This window comes from Malus domestica, chromosome 05 (assembly GCF_042453785.1).
Source record: "Malus domestica chromosome 05, GDT2T_hap1".
Classification (NCBI taxonomy): domain Eukaryota; kingdom Viridiplantae; phylum Streptophyta; class Magnoliopsida; order Rosales; family Rosaceae; genus Malus; species Malus domestica.
Window position 1 is genome coordinate 7,106,457 of NC_091665.1, and position 12,817 is coordinate 7,119,273.

The following is a 12,817-nucleotide window of genomic DNA, read 5'->3' on the forward strand; positions in this document are numbered from 1 at the left end:
TGTAGTATGTACTCATAAAATCATAATACATAACGTCTAAGGGCAACGACACGAAAACCTTGCCGCTGCAGATGCAAAAGAATATGTTTAAAAGTAGAAAATGACGGACACGTACCCATTCCCCGCAAATAACGTATCTTCACTGTGCAAATTTTATAATCGCAACGGTTCCGTCTTAATCTTCATTTGTGTTATTGCGTCCTTTCTTTTCTGCCAAAAAACAAAAGACCGAAAATGGAGTCCAGGAGAGCAAAACGAGAGAGAGGGGGTTAACAGTAAAAGTTTAGCCTGCTTCTGCTTTTGTATTGATTCGCTAACCGTTGTTTGCTTAGCTATAAGATGGTATACGACGTTTTTAGTCTATACCAGACGACATTTTAAAGCTTTTAGTGTAAATGATATCGTTTGTTAAAAAAAAAAATAATAATAAAATAAAAACTGTCGTTTAAGACCTTTTTGTACTAGTGTAGTGTAGGTCAGCCTCCTATTAAAACCTAATGACCAGAAATGAATTAGAATTTGAGATGGAGGCATATTTATTCATACGTGATACCAGCTAACTGGTCTTTAAGTTCCTTTTAACTGCCTAAAATCAGAGGCACAAGTGGGGACCTTCACTTTTGGCACAAGAGTAAATCAATGTATGAAATTGGGAGTTTATGTAGGAATTTTAGATCGACGGGTCCTAGGGGCCCCATCTAAACGTCATCGATATTGTTTTTAACTTGATAATTACCAAATACCAAATCCATCAGGTGTGAAGTTTTATCACAAAATGCCTCGATATTAGTTAGAGTGGGATAATCATATTTAAGCTCATTATTTTTTTCTTTCTCTTATCGATGTAGGATAGGCACATGCCCACTTCCCGGTAGGCTTGGTAAACGGATCATGTCTGTTGTGTTCATGGTGTTTTCGTGTAACACATGTGATCTTAACGAGTTGTGTCGTGTCACACACGTTAAGAAAAATGTTTTTTTTTCCTTAAATTTGCACATACCACCACACATTGCCACATAAATATTACTTCAAAACATTAAAATACATTTATCGTTTAAGTACTATATCTACACTCGAAAATAAGAGTCTAATAAAAAAACATTCATACACTACTAGTCTATTACAAAATATTAAATGTGCAAGGATATGCAAAATGAAAGAGTTTTTGTTTTCAAGGTTGTGAAACCTTTCTCAAAAGTTTAAACATTGCCAATGGAACTCAAAGCTTACATGTTATTCTTTTTACAAAATCCTCAATTTTCATCGATCATCATGAGGAAATTGTATTGGAACTTTGGCTTGATCTACTGCCTTCAAGAGTTAAGTTGATGATGTTTTTAGTAAGGTTTTCCACGTCAAAACTCTCTTCCCTATAAACTAAGTATAGAAAACCCAAACATTAAAAATCATTCAAATTATAGGCAGTTTACCAAAATAATTATGAAAAGAAATAAAACAATAGTATTATACCATATAAAAATATATTACCTTTTTTTCCAAATAGCCAATCTCGTGTGCAAAACAAAGTTTGAACTATTTCTGGTAACAATGAACTACGATATTGATCTAGTACTCTACCCCCAATACTAAATGCAGATTCTAATGCAACAGTTGAAATGGGAATTGTTAACACATCTCATGCTAACTGAGAAATTATCGGATAATTAAAACGCTCCATTTGCCACCAAAAAAGAACATCTATGTCTACTTTTCTATCTATTCTTTTATCCTCCAAATACTTATGCAATTCATTTTTTTTTTCAATCGAACTTGAACCATTGTAATTATTATCAAAATCCTACATCATAAAAAATAAAAACAAACACGTAATAAGAATCATGCATCATGTCAATTTCAAATATAATATCAACACTTTTTATAGTACTACTACTACAAATATATAAAGTAAATAAAAACAAACTTAGGTTACCTTAAAGAGAACATTTCCAGATTCAGTTTGATGATTAGGCACTGAATTCACTGGAGCATTTGAATTATCAAGATGCGAAATCTTGCTCATACCAAATTCATACCATATTGATTTCAAATTCACATATCCATTTCAATTTCAATTTCACATATCTATGTTAATTTCACATATCCAATTCAATTTCACCTATCTATATCCATTTCAAATTCACATATCCAATTCAATTTCAAAATCCAATTCACATCTCCACAAATCACAATCCAATTCAAATTTACTTTCAAATTCACAATTCAATTAAAAATATCTTGCAGTTGCAAGTTGCAGCCTTGCTTAATTGCTTTACTTGTTCCAAATTTCCAAATCCGGAAAACAAATATAGACCCCACTTATTAACTTCAAGTAAATAGACCACAAATGAAACATAGATACAAATGAACTCACGGCGTTCACATATCTCCAATATATATATCTATACTATTATTAAGAAAACCCTCATTGTCAACTTTTTTTTCTTTTTTTTCCTATTTTTTGCCCTTACTTTTGATACACACTATTGACAAAAGGAGGGTAAAATAGTAATTTTGTATCTTTTGACAAAATGACAATCATATCCCTATTTTTCCTATTTTACCCTCTTTTTTTAGATAATGACGATCATATTTTTCCAATTTTATCCTCACTTTTGATACACAATATTTACATAAGGAGGATAAAACAGTAATTATGTAATTAAAAAAAAATATGCACTTATTAAGAGAAATTATTCACACACACACAAAGTGTGTGCTCTATGCTAATGTATTTAATGCTTGATTCTATTTTTGCCTCGTCCTTTTGTGATTTTCAAGCTTGCGAAGCCAACGCGAAGCACACTTGCTCGATCGCTGGGTTTTTTGAATGTTTGCAAATATGCCCCAACCTAGAAACTCCAGAATCTCCAAAATAAAAAAACCCCAGAAACCCCAAACCTAGAAAATACCTAACCATTAGTTTTAATTTTAACGAAAACCCCAAATCACTAGTTTTTGAAAAAAACACAAAATACCCAAAAATACAAAATGCATACCTTTAGTGTGTGTGCTTGCCTGGGTGTGGTTTTCTTGTGGCTACCAGAGTCGAGTTGAAGGAAGTGAATGGAGGAGGATGCGAGAGAGATGCAGATTAAGGAGACAGTGAGGGAGTAAGTCTGGACTGGAGAGATCAGAGTGAATGAGAGAGAAAAGAAGGATAGCCTCCAACCTAATGCACAATGGACGGCTGAGATTAAATCTTAGCCAATCCAATGGTCACCAATTTTTTAAATTAAATTTAATATATATATATATATATATATATATATAATAGTTTCTTGGGGTATAAAATTGTTAAATTAATATAAATATTTATTATAGTATTTTTTTAGGGTTATAAAATTATAAAATTAATATTTTGCTTATCGTGTATCGTGTTACTCACCTGTATACCCGAACTAACCTATTAGCTTAATATGTGCTTATCGGGTTATCTGATAAATACCTGATTCGTTATCGTGTCAACCCGAACGCCTATTAATTTCGTGTCATGTCGGTTATCGGGTCGTGTCAGGAATTGTCAGACCTACTTCTTGGTGTCAAGCACTTTGGCTTTGTACGGGCCCATAACTTGGCTCTGATACCATGTTAAAATTTTAGATTGATGGGCCTTGGAGCCCCATTCTAACGACACCATTAAAGTTCCAAACTAGGTAATTATCATCTACCCAATAGGTCAGGTGTGAAGTTTTATCACAAAAGATCTTAATTATAGTTAAAATAGACTAATCATATTTAAACTCATTATTTTTGTCTTTCCCCGACCGATGTAGGATAGCCATCAGTTTTTAAACACGAGGCATGCAGATGCAATTCTTGCCAAACCTGAGGATGTGAATGCAATTTGGTTGCTGTTATTTATGCAGATTTTGACCACAATTTTAGACTCCAGCAGGATCCCACCTGATGTTGTCCATAAAATTTGCTTAATGTGTTTGAGCTTTTTGTTTTCACAAGAGCGAAAACGTGAGTGGCAACGTATTCGGACGAGAAAATTGTCATAATCTTGCACAATCTTTTGAGATTTTGCATCCGTCTTCACGATTCCATAAAAATATCATATGATTATCCAAAGGAGTAATTAGGTTTTCATCCTTATTTTTACTACTCTATTGATTAAAACCTTATTACTTTTCAATTTTTGATCAAGGTCCTTTGTATTAATAATATCATTAATTATTTCAATAATAAAATATTTTTTATTTCTAAATATATTCATTTAATATTAAAAATGTTACAATTAGTATATTTATATTTATGGCTAAATTTTTTATCATATATTTTTATTTTTAGTTTGTACCCATTTTTAATTTGCAACCCTTTTTTAATTTGTACCAATTTTCCTTTCAATTTTAATTTGTACCCATATATTAATTTCTTTTTGTGCCCATATTTTTTAAAGTTTTATTTGTATTGTACCCATATTTTTTTATTTATTTGTACCCATTTTTATTTTTGCTAAATGTACCCATTTTGAAGAATGTACCCATGTTTTGATATAATAATTTTTTGGTTATTTTTTATGAATGTACCCATGTTTACACACACACACAATAGTATATTTATATTTTAATATTTTTAATCCCACAAATTATGTTTTTTATTTAAAATCTCATTACTATAAATGACACACCCCGTCCCGAAGGAGGGCATGCTGGCCGTCACGTGAGAGTGACGTAACCATTTGCACAGTACGGAAGCTTTAATTATACAATTTATAAGTTGATACACCCGAAGGTGAGTCCTAATTTTGTCCAATCTGTCAGAACACCGTCGAATTCCTCGTAGTCACCACACATTTGTGATTCCTGAACCTGGAGGGGCGCAAAACCAAAATTGAGTGGGTCAGTAAAACAATTCTTTTCCAAATCCAAACATTTCTCAAAACGTTGTAACCCCTCTCCGTAAAACCTGTATACTTTCCCAGAAATGTAAAATATAAATATACATATATATTCTCAAAACTTCATTTTTACTATCTCAACATTATCTCTTTATCAATCATGCCATGCCATGTCATCTCAACATTTCTCATATTAATTATGCCGTGCCACATCATCTCAACAGTAATAAGGTATGCATGCATCAACATAATCATATCAGGTGCAAGAAAGTAATCAACCGTAGGCCCTCTAATAGCCCTATACGGTTGAACCTAGAGCTCAAAATCTATCATTATCACTCTACCGGAGTCACCTCTGTGACCCGTCCGGCCTTCTGCACACAAGTTACGCTCTAGTGCTTCTCATAAATCATCTGTGCACATAATCTAAGGTCACCCACCAGTCGGAATCTCACTAACACTCTCGCGACTGGTCTGTCGTACCCACTCCGCGTGGACTGTACGACTAGCATCTACTTGGATCCAAGGCGAGCGTGCGATGCGGTGAATACTATAAGCACTAAACCATGGTGCAGGATTTGAGCTCAATATATATCATCATCATCATAACAGTAATTAAATACTCATCTGTGCGTCCACCGCACCATTTCATACATATGCATCATAAATCAATTCTTACCTGTGCGTCCACCGCACCAATTCATACATATGCATCATATATTAATTCATGCATGGCATTTCAACTCACATTTCTATATACTTTTCATATCAATTCTATGCATGGTATTTCACTTCCCGTTTTTCCACATAACTCATATGCATTTCATTTTAAACATATTTTCATTTCAATTCAATTTCTGGGAAACGTCAAGTATATATATATATACGGAAAACAAAACTGCCCACTCACCTGGAGTTCGTCCAACAACTCCCTAGCACCACACATCAAGGCGTCATGACGATCGCCGCCTAGAATAGTAATCAAATCCAGGCTCAGAATTCATATCGATAGAATACATAACTTATATAAAATACGTCACTACGTAGTTCGATCCGGAAGATCTGCCACTCAGATTTTAAATCCATAACTTCCAGAGGTCCACAATATATCTCTAGGATAACATCCTAAAATTTCATTACCATCCAACGGTCGGATCTCCGTCAATTTCCAAAACTAAGTGACGGTTAACATTTTATATTATGGACTTACAATTCCAATTCCGGAAGATCCGTAACTCGGATTCCCAATCCGTAAGTTCCAATAATCCTCAAATATTACGTATTACAACGTATCAAAGTTTGGTGACGATCCAACGGTCGGATCATCAATTCACATTTTCACCTAATGCGAAAACTATAAAACGTTATTCGAACACCTAACCAACAATCCTTAATAACTTTCTCATACGGTGCTCAATTTAGGTATATGAATATACCACAGTGATCTACTCGACGTCACGGACGTCGACATATTTTTAAAATATTTTTATTTTTATTTTTTTATTTTTACTGTAGCACCTTCTTCTTCCTTGGGTCGCCGGACTGGTTTTTCCGGTGGCCGGAAAACTGGGGAATTTTCAAATGCTTCGTTCTCCTTCGTTTCTCAACCATTTTCTTCGTATAATATATCAATTTAAAGCCCTCAACATGTAGAATCACAATATACTACTTTTAAGCTTCAAAAACAACTAAATCTCACCGGAAAAATCCAAGCAAAACCGGCCAAACTTAACCCTCGTGATCCCGACGTCCAAATCCTTCCAACGAAGCACTCCGAGCTTCCTTGGGACCTCACTAAGCTCACTATGAGCTTGGATTGTCCTAAAAATCAACCAATTCAAAGCTCATGAACAGTACACATTCACGGCAATTTTAGAAACTAGGGTTTTCGAAGTGAAACTTACCTTAAACTGGTACCTACGTGATCGTGGAGTCCTCAGGAGTGCAATGGTAGTTTTAAATCCGGCGTTGGTAATAGTTTTAGGTGGTTTTGATGGTTGCCCGTGTGTTCGAGAGGGTGAGAGAGAGAGAGTGAGGTCTGAGGAAGAGAAAGAGAGTATGAAGGACAGTATACGGGAAATGGGGAGGGAAATAAGGAATGGGGATCCCACGTGGTCCTTTTCCAATCCCCAACTCTAAACCACAAAATTTTAACCTAAAAATCTAAGTTCCATCCTTATTAAATTCCATTTTATTTTCAAAACTTAGGAACCTAGATAATTATCAACTTGAGCTTCACATACTTAGTATTTCTTAAGGGCAATTTCGTCCATTCACAGCCACGAATGTAATATTTTGGAACGGGCTGTGACAATAAACAACTATAAATTTTAATTTTTAATTTAAAAAATATAGTAACGTACATAGAAATAAATTATCAATTAATTTTAGGGACTTGGATCAAAAATTGAAAACCAACAAAGTTTCAGTCAAAGATTATTCATAACTAGGGACCGCATCCAAAGTCTCCCTTATCCAAATCTATACACAATTCACATAACATATGAAACTACAAAAAAAAAAAAATTTTAAAAAATATTGATAACTATAATATGATCAAAGTTTTTTTTTTTTTCTTCTTGAAAATGGGAACAACTGGTGGCAATCTACGGTTATTCACTCATTCCAGAGACTGAGAAGACTCACAAAGGTATTTCAGCATCATCCTGACCATAAGTCTAACTTTCATACCAGCGGCTATAATATGACCAAAGTTTCAATATCTTGTCTAATTAATATTGCGTAGAAAGTGACAATTATTAAAATTTATGGATATACTAGGATATTTAATAACATTAAGAAATAACTCCTTTTAATATTCTAATAGCTTGTTTACTATTAATAGTGGGCAGCCAAATACAATATATTAATAAGAAGTAAGAACGCATTTGAAAGTACTTTTAAAACAATTGAAAGCGCTTTTAGAGAAAATATTTTTGAATTCCAAAATCACTTGAAGTGCTTATTGCAAGAAGCACCAATTATATACTTCTTATAGGAAACATTTAAGTGTTTTTCTAAGATTCACTTACATTTTAGCTAAGGATTCATACGAAACACATTTTCACAAAAGCGTTTTTAGCCATTTTAAAAGCAATTTCAAACGAGACTTAATTTAGTACTGATTTGGTACTGAGATGTTTTTATATCAAAGCATAGTAATACCAAAACAGTCTTTAATATCATTCAAACTTTGATTCTGTATTTTACCAACATATAAGGACTCAAACTTGAAAGGAGTCATATCTTACAATCACTAATCTCAAATCAACTAAAAAAGGGTAATTTATCTCAACATGAGCAAGCATGTATCATTCCGATTCATAACCTCCAATTCTAAATAAACAAAGATGTCACATATAATTGGAATGCTGTAATAGCTTATAGTCTTCCTCCCTTACTCTTCCCAAATGTAAAGGAAACATTCTTATAACAACAATTTACAATATATTGTGTAAGTTTTTCCTAATCAAACCAATTCACACATCCAATCATTTTTATCTCCGTGTTTGTTTTTTTAATAAATGATATTGTGTACACTAAGGAGAGTGAGTGGGCTTAGCCTCACAATGGCTAGTAATAATAGGGTTCAAATTCGTCTTTAGCAAAAATCGAACTTAAAACTTCTCATTTACAAGTGAAGATGAATATCACTAGACCGTAATACTAAATAATATTTTTATCTCTGTTTTTTAATTCAGGTGTAAATTGCTTACGAACTATCCCTTAGTAAAATAGTAGCTGTGATTATTGTGTGTGTGTATGCGTTTTTTTATTTTTATTTTTTAACAGAGATTATTGCGTGTGTCAACTTAGACGAGAGCAACATCGTTTTCTTTAGATTAAGTGAGACGAAACGTGCCCCAAAAGTCTTTTGTTTGATTGATATTCCAAGTTACATATTTGACTTGGTCTTGCTGAAAACGAAGGCAAGACATCATTTTTCCAATCTTCACCACCAATTGTTCATCTTATCTAAATGGGAAAACGAAAACTCTACCATACCATTGCATATCCCGTGGGTCACATATAAACTGAAACTATTATATCACAAATGAATGTAGGCATGTGGTTTAGCTGCCGGTTTAACATTCACTATTAAAATGGAGCTGATCGTTCTTTATTATTTAGTTTTTTAAAGTTGTTTGTGCCATTTTAGCGGGTAACGTGTTCTTACCGTTTGGTGATGACTTTGTGTGTGGATTCTAATATTGATAAGTCGCATATGCTGTTATTGTGGTAGATTTATTTCGACGGTTACTGGTTCTTGTTTATGTGATGATCATGTTGGGGTTTTACTCTCTCTATACTTTTGTGCAAATTATTACCATATCAAATTATTGATCATTAGAGAACTTATCCATTTATTTTTGTCAAACAATAAATATTATTAAATTATATATTAAATTAGTCATCGATATAGTTTTAATCCACAAGTTATGTCGGTAGCTAGCTATATGGAATACTATATCATATATTTGTCCCAAGAAAGAATCCAAATGCTAAACTTGACGTCCATCCTTTTAGAAAGGACCCTACATCTCATGACTCCCCAGTTGACTCGACAAAAGTTCATCATAGATCTACATGAAGGTCCGGCAACTAATTTTTTTTTTTTTTAAATCAAAGACAGAGACAGAGACAAAGACAAGGCAAAGGATTACATACAAGAAAACATGCAGGGATATCATTATTTAGATGTATAAGTGTGTCTTTCTCCTTGACCTTATATTATTTGCAAGGAAATTCCAGTGTTCATACGGCTACCAACACCAACAACGTTATCAATCCTAGCTAACACACAAATAGAAGGGTTAGCTAGGTGATCATATTATAATGTGGTTCAAATGCTAGTAAAATTTCAAATTTAAAGGGTTCAGTTGTAAGTGAACAACATTATTATAGATGGGTTTGATTGTTGAAATAAATCTACCACAATAATGGTAGATGCGGCTACCAATAATGTGGCTTAAATTCACTGTGGCAAGAATCAAATTTAAAACCTCTCACTTACAGGTGAAGAGGAATACTACTAGGATTAGATTGTTGAAATTTTACAGGTAAAGAGGAATACCACTAGATGAAGAGGAGTACCACATTATTACTAGCCTCGAATAAAATGATGAAAAATGACATAATAGAAGGGTTCAGTTGGTCACGGCTAGGGGTAGTTTTCAATTTTCATTCCAAACAATTCGGCTCGGATCGGATCATATTAGAATTTTCAAATTTGAAATTTTGGAATTCATATATTTTATAAGTGTTCGGATTTTTTTTTATAACTTTTTCATACATGCAATTTATTGTTTTTTCTTATTATGGTTGTGTATATATTCAATTAATTTTGAAATACACTAGTATGTTTATCTTTTTTAACATATAAGTGTACAATTAGCTTCAATTGAGGTCTCTGCTCAAATAAGCCTATTTGAGGGATCTCTTGTCGGGTCGCTCTATAATTTATTTCAACAATCTCACCCATCTATATTTTAGGAATTTCCTTAAAGATTATCTCTCTAGAAGCAATTTTTGTTACAACCACCTCCATATTTCTATTTTATTTCTATTTTATTTCTATTTTTCCCCTAGACCATTTTTAAATCTATCAATTTAGTCCTTTATCTCTTTTAATCCTTGTCGTTGATATAGATTCCCTATTGCTTCTAAACTGCCAAGTGGCAGGTTCTCTCTCTTCTCTTCCCTCTCTTCCCGAGCTTTCCATCTCAAACCTCTCTCTCTCTTTCTCTCTCTCTCTCTCTCTCTCTCTCTCTCTCTCTCTCTCTCTCTCTCACGGGAACCTCCACGCACCCTAGAGCTCCGAGAGCTCTTGTTTTCTTTCTCTTTGAAAACTAATCAGAACCAACAGTTTAACCTCATAGCTAAAATCCTTGGAGCTTGAGGAACACAGTTATAACCCTGCATGCGTCAGTAGAACACCTCTATGTATTCTGCCATTGAAGCCGAGAGCTTCAAATCTTTGAAACTCGAACTCAGGCGAGTGCTTTACTCTAGTATGTTTTGTTGAGTTTTTTTTCAGTTCAATGGAAGGTTTTAATCTGAGCATGCATTATATTTTTGTTTTCCAAAACCCGGCGAGAAAAACCGACGAGGTCCGAGATCCACCTCGCCATTCTTGACCATAATTGAGACTCTAAGTGGTATAATTCTGTTCCCATCATTTCAGCTATTTTCCCTCTTCATTTTGGTACTAGATTAGGTGTTTGATTTCACGTTTGCCATCTACCGGAGCTATAACAGCTCCGGTGTTCTTCCCTGACTGCACCCAAGCCACCCAGGCCTTCAAGCCTTCTCAAACACCCACGGGCCTTAGCCCTTACTTGAACCAGCCCATTTCCCTTTTTGGTTAGTTGGCCTGCGAGCCGTGCCCTGCATGGGCCGTGAGTGTGTGTAGTGTGTGTGTGAGTTGAGCTGTGCGTAAGTGTGTGTGTGTGTTTTGGGCCGTACGTATGTGAGTGTGTGTGTGTGGTGTTCGTGTGTTGTGCATGTGTGTCTGTGTTGTGCTCATGTGTGTGTGTGTGTGTTGTGCCCGTGTGTGTGCGCGTGTGTTGTGTATGTGCATGTGTGTCTGTGCGTGTATTGTGTATGCGCATGTGTGTGTGTGTTGGCGTGTGTGTGTGGGTTTGGGCTCAAGCCCAAACCACCCATTTATTCATATCCAAAACCAAAACCCTTTACCTAAACACATTAGGCTTTAACCATTCAACCCAAATCCTTTATTTTACTTTGTTCAAGCCCAAACCATTTAGAAAATCCTTTTATTTATTTATTACCTTTTTGTGTTTAGGCGAAGTTGCTAGTGAGGAAAATTTTAATCCTTATCCACACAACTCTACTGCTAAGGAGTATCTGTGAGTCGACCCCTTCTAAAATGACATGATTTTATAGTTCAATTGCATAAATTAAATGCATGCCTTACGAGTTTATGAACTGATTTTTATGTTAACCATGTTTATTGAATATGTTGATTTTCGTCTCGTGTTTTTGGTGAGAAATTAATTGTTGGCCTATATTGAGCTATATTTTAATATATAGTATTTTCTATAAAAACCTCGAACTGGTAGACTATCTGATGGATGACGATAGGATGCTAGAACATGTTTTAGAAACCCCTTTTTATAGTATAGACGATGGATGACTTTATACTATAAAGTGGTTATTTATGAGAGGCGTAACTATTTGTGCATACCTAGTGGACATTATGCCGCCTGGGGTGAGGATTTGGTGTTGGCAAATAGATCGGGAGAAATAATCCCTAGCTACGAGTTGAGGGACACGGAGCAGGCATTGGGCCGGGAGTTGGTAATCTCTGGCTACGGGCGCAGAGACCACGGTGCTGGCATAGGGCCGGGAGATATATTTTTATTCAGTGATCTAACTAGTAGTACATCGCGTTACGAGACGATCTATGAGATGTTTAATATTTTGTTATTTAGCGATATGTCTTTTGAGATATTTTTCGCATGCTAGGGTTTTCAGTAAAACCATCACTTATTATGCTAGTAGTTTTATTTATATAAACTGTGGAGGTTAGTATATTGATAACTGTTTTATTATTATTGTATATATGAACTTGGTCCACTCACCTTTGTTTTGCGCCCCTATTCAGGTCTTAGAAATGAGGACTATGACACGGCGTACGAGGCATTCCCCTACCAGTAGCAATCTATCACTCACTTGTATGATATCTTGTAATGATCTTTCCTTTTGTGATCTTGTTTTAGAACGTGTTCCATGCACTCTAGACTTTTCCTTAAACTTTACTTGTTACCTTTAGATTCTAATGTTTATTCATCAATATTTCCTCCTAATCATTACTCTTGTAATCAATAAATGGCTTTCATCACCCTCAGGTGTCGGTCAACACGTGCCTATCCGGGTATTCAGAGAATATCAGGGTCGGAACTTGTCAAATTTTCACCATGAATGGATTGACTCGTTAGGTTAATTGACGAA

At 34.6% G+C, this 12,817-nt stretch overlaps 1 long non-coding RNA gene across 1 annotated transcript; it reads right to left on the reverse strand.

Moving 5' to 3' along the window:
* Positions 1 to 4,575: 4,575 nt before the first annotated feature.
* LOC139196361 (uncharacterized) lies at positions 4,576 to 6,903 on the reverse strand. Its single transcript, XR_011581187.1, has 4 exons — positions 6,748 to 6,903; positions 6,543 to 6,664; positions 5,754 to 5,812; positions 4,576 to 4,814 (listed from the first exon to the last, which is right to left on the reverse strand). It is a non-coding gene; the product is annotated as an uncharacterized lncRNA (long non-coding RNA).
* Between the last annotated feature and the right edge of the window lie 5,914 nt (positions 6,904 to 12,817).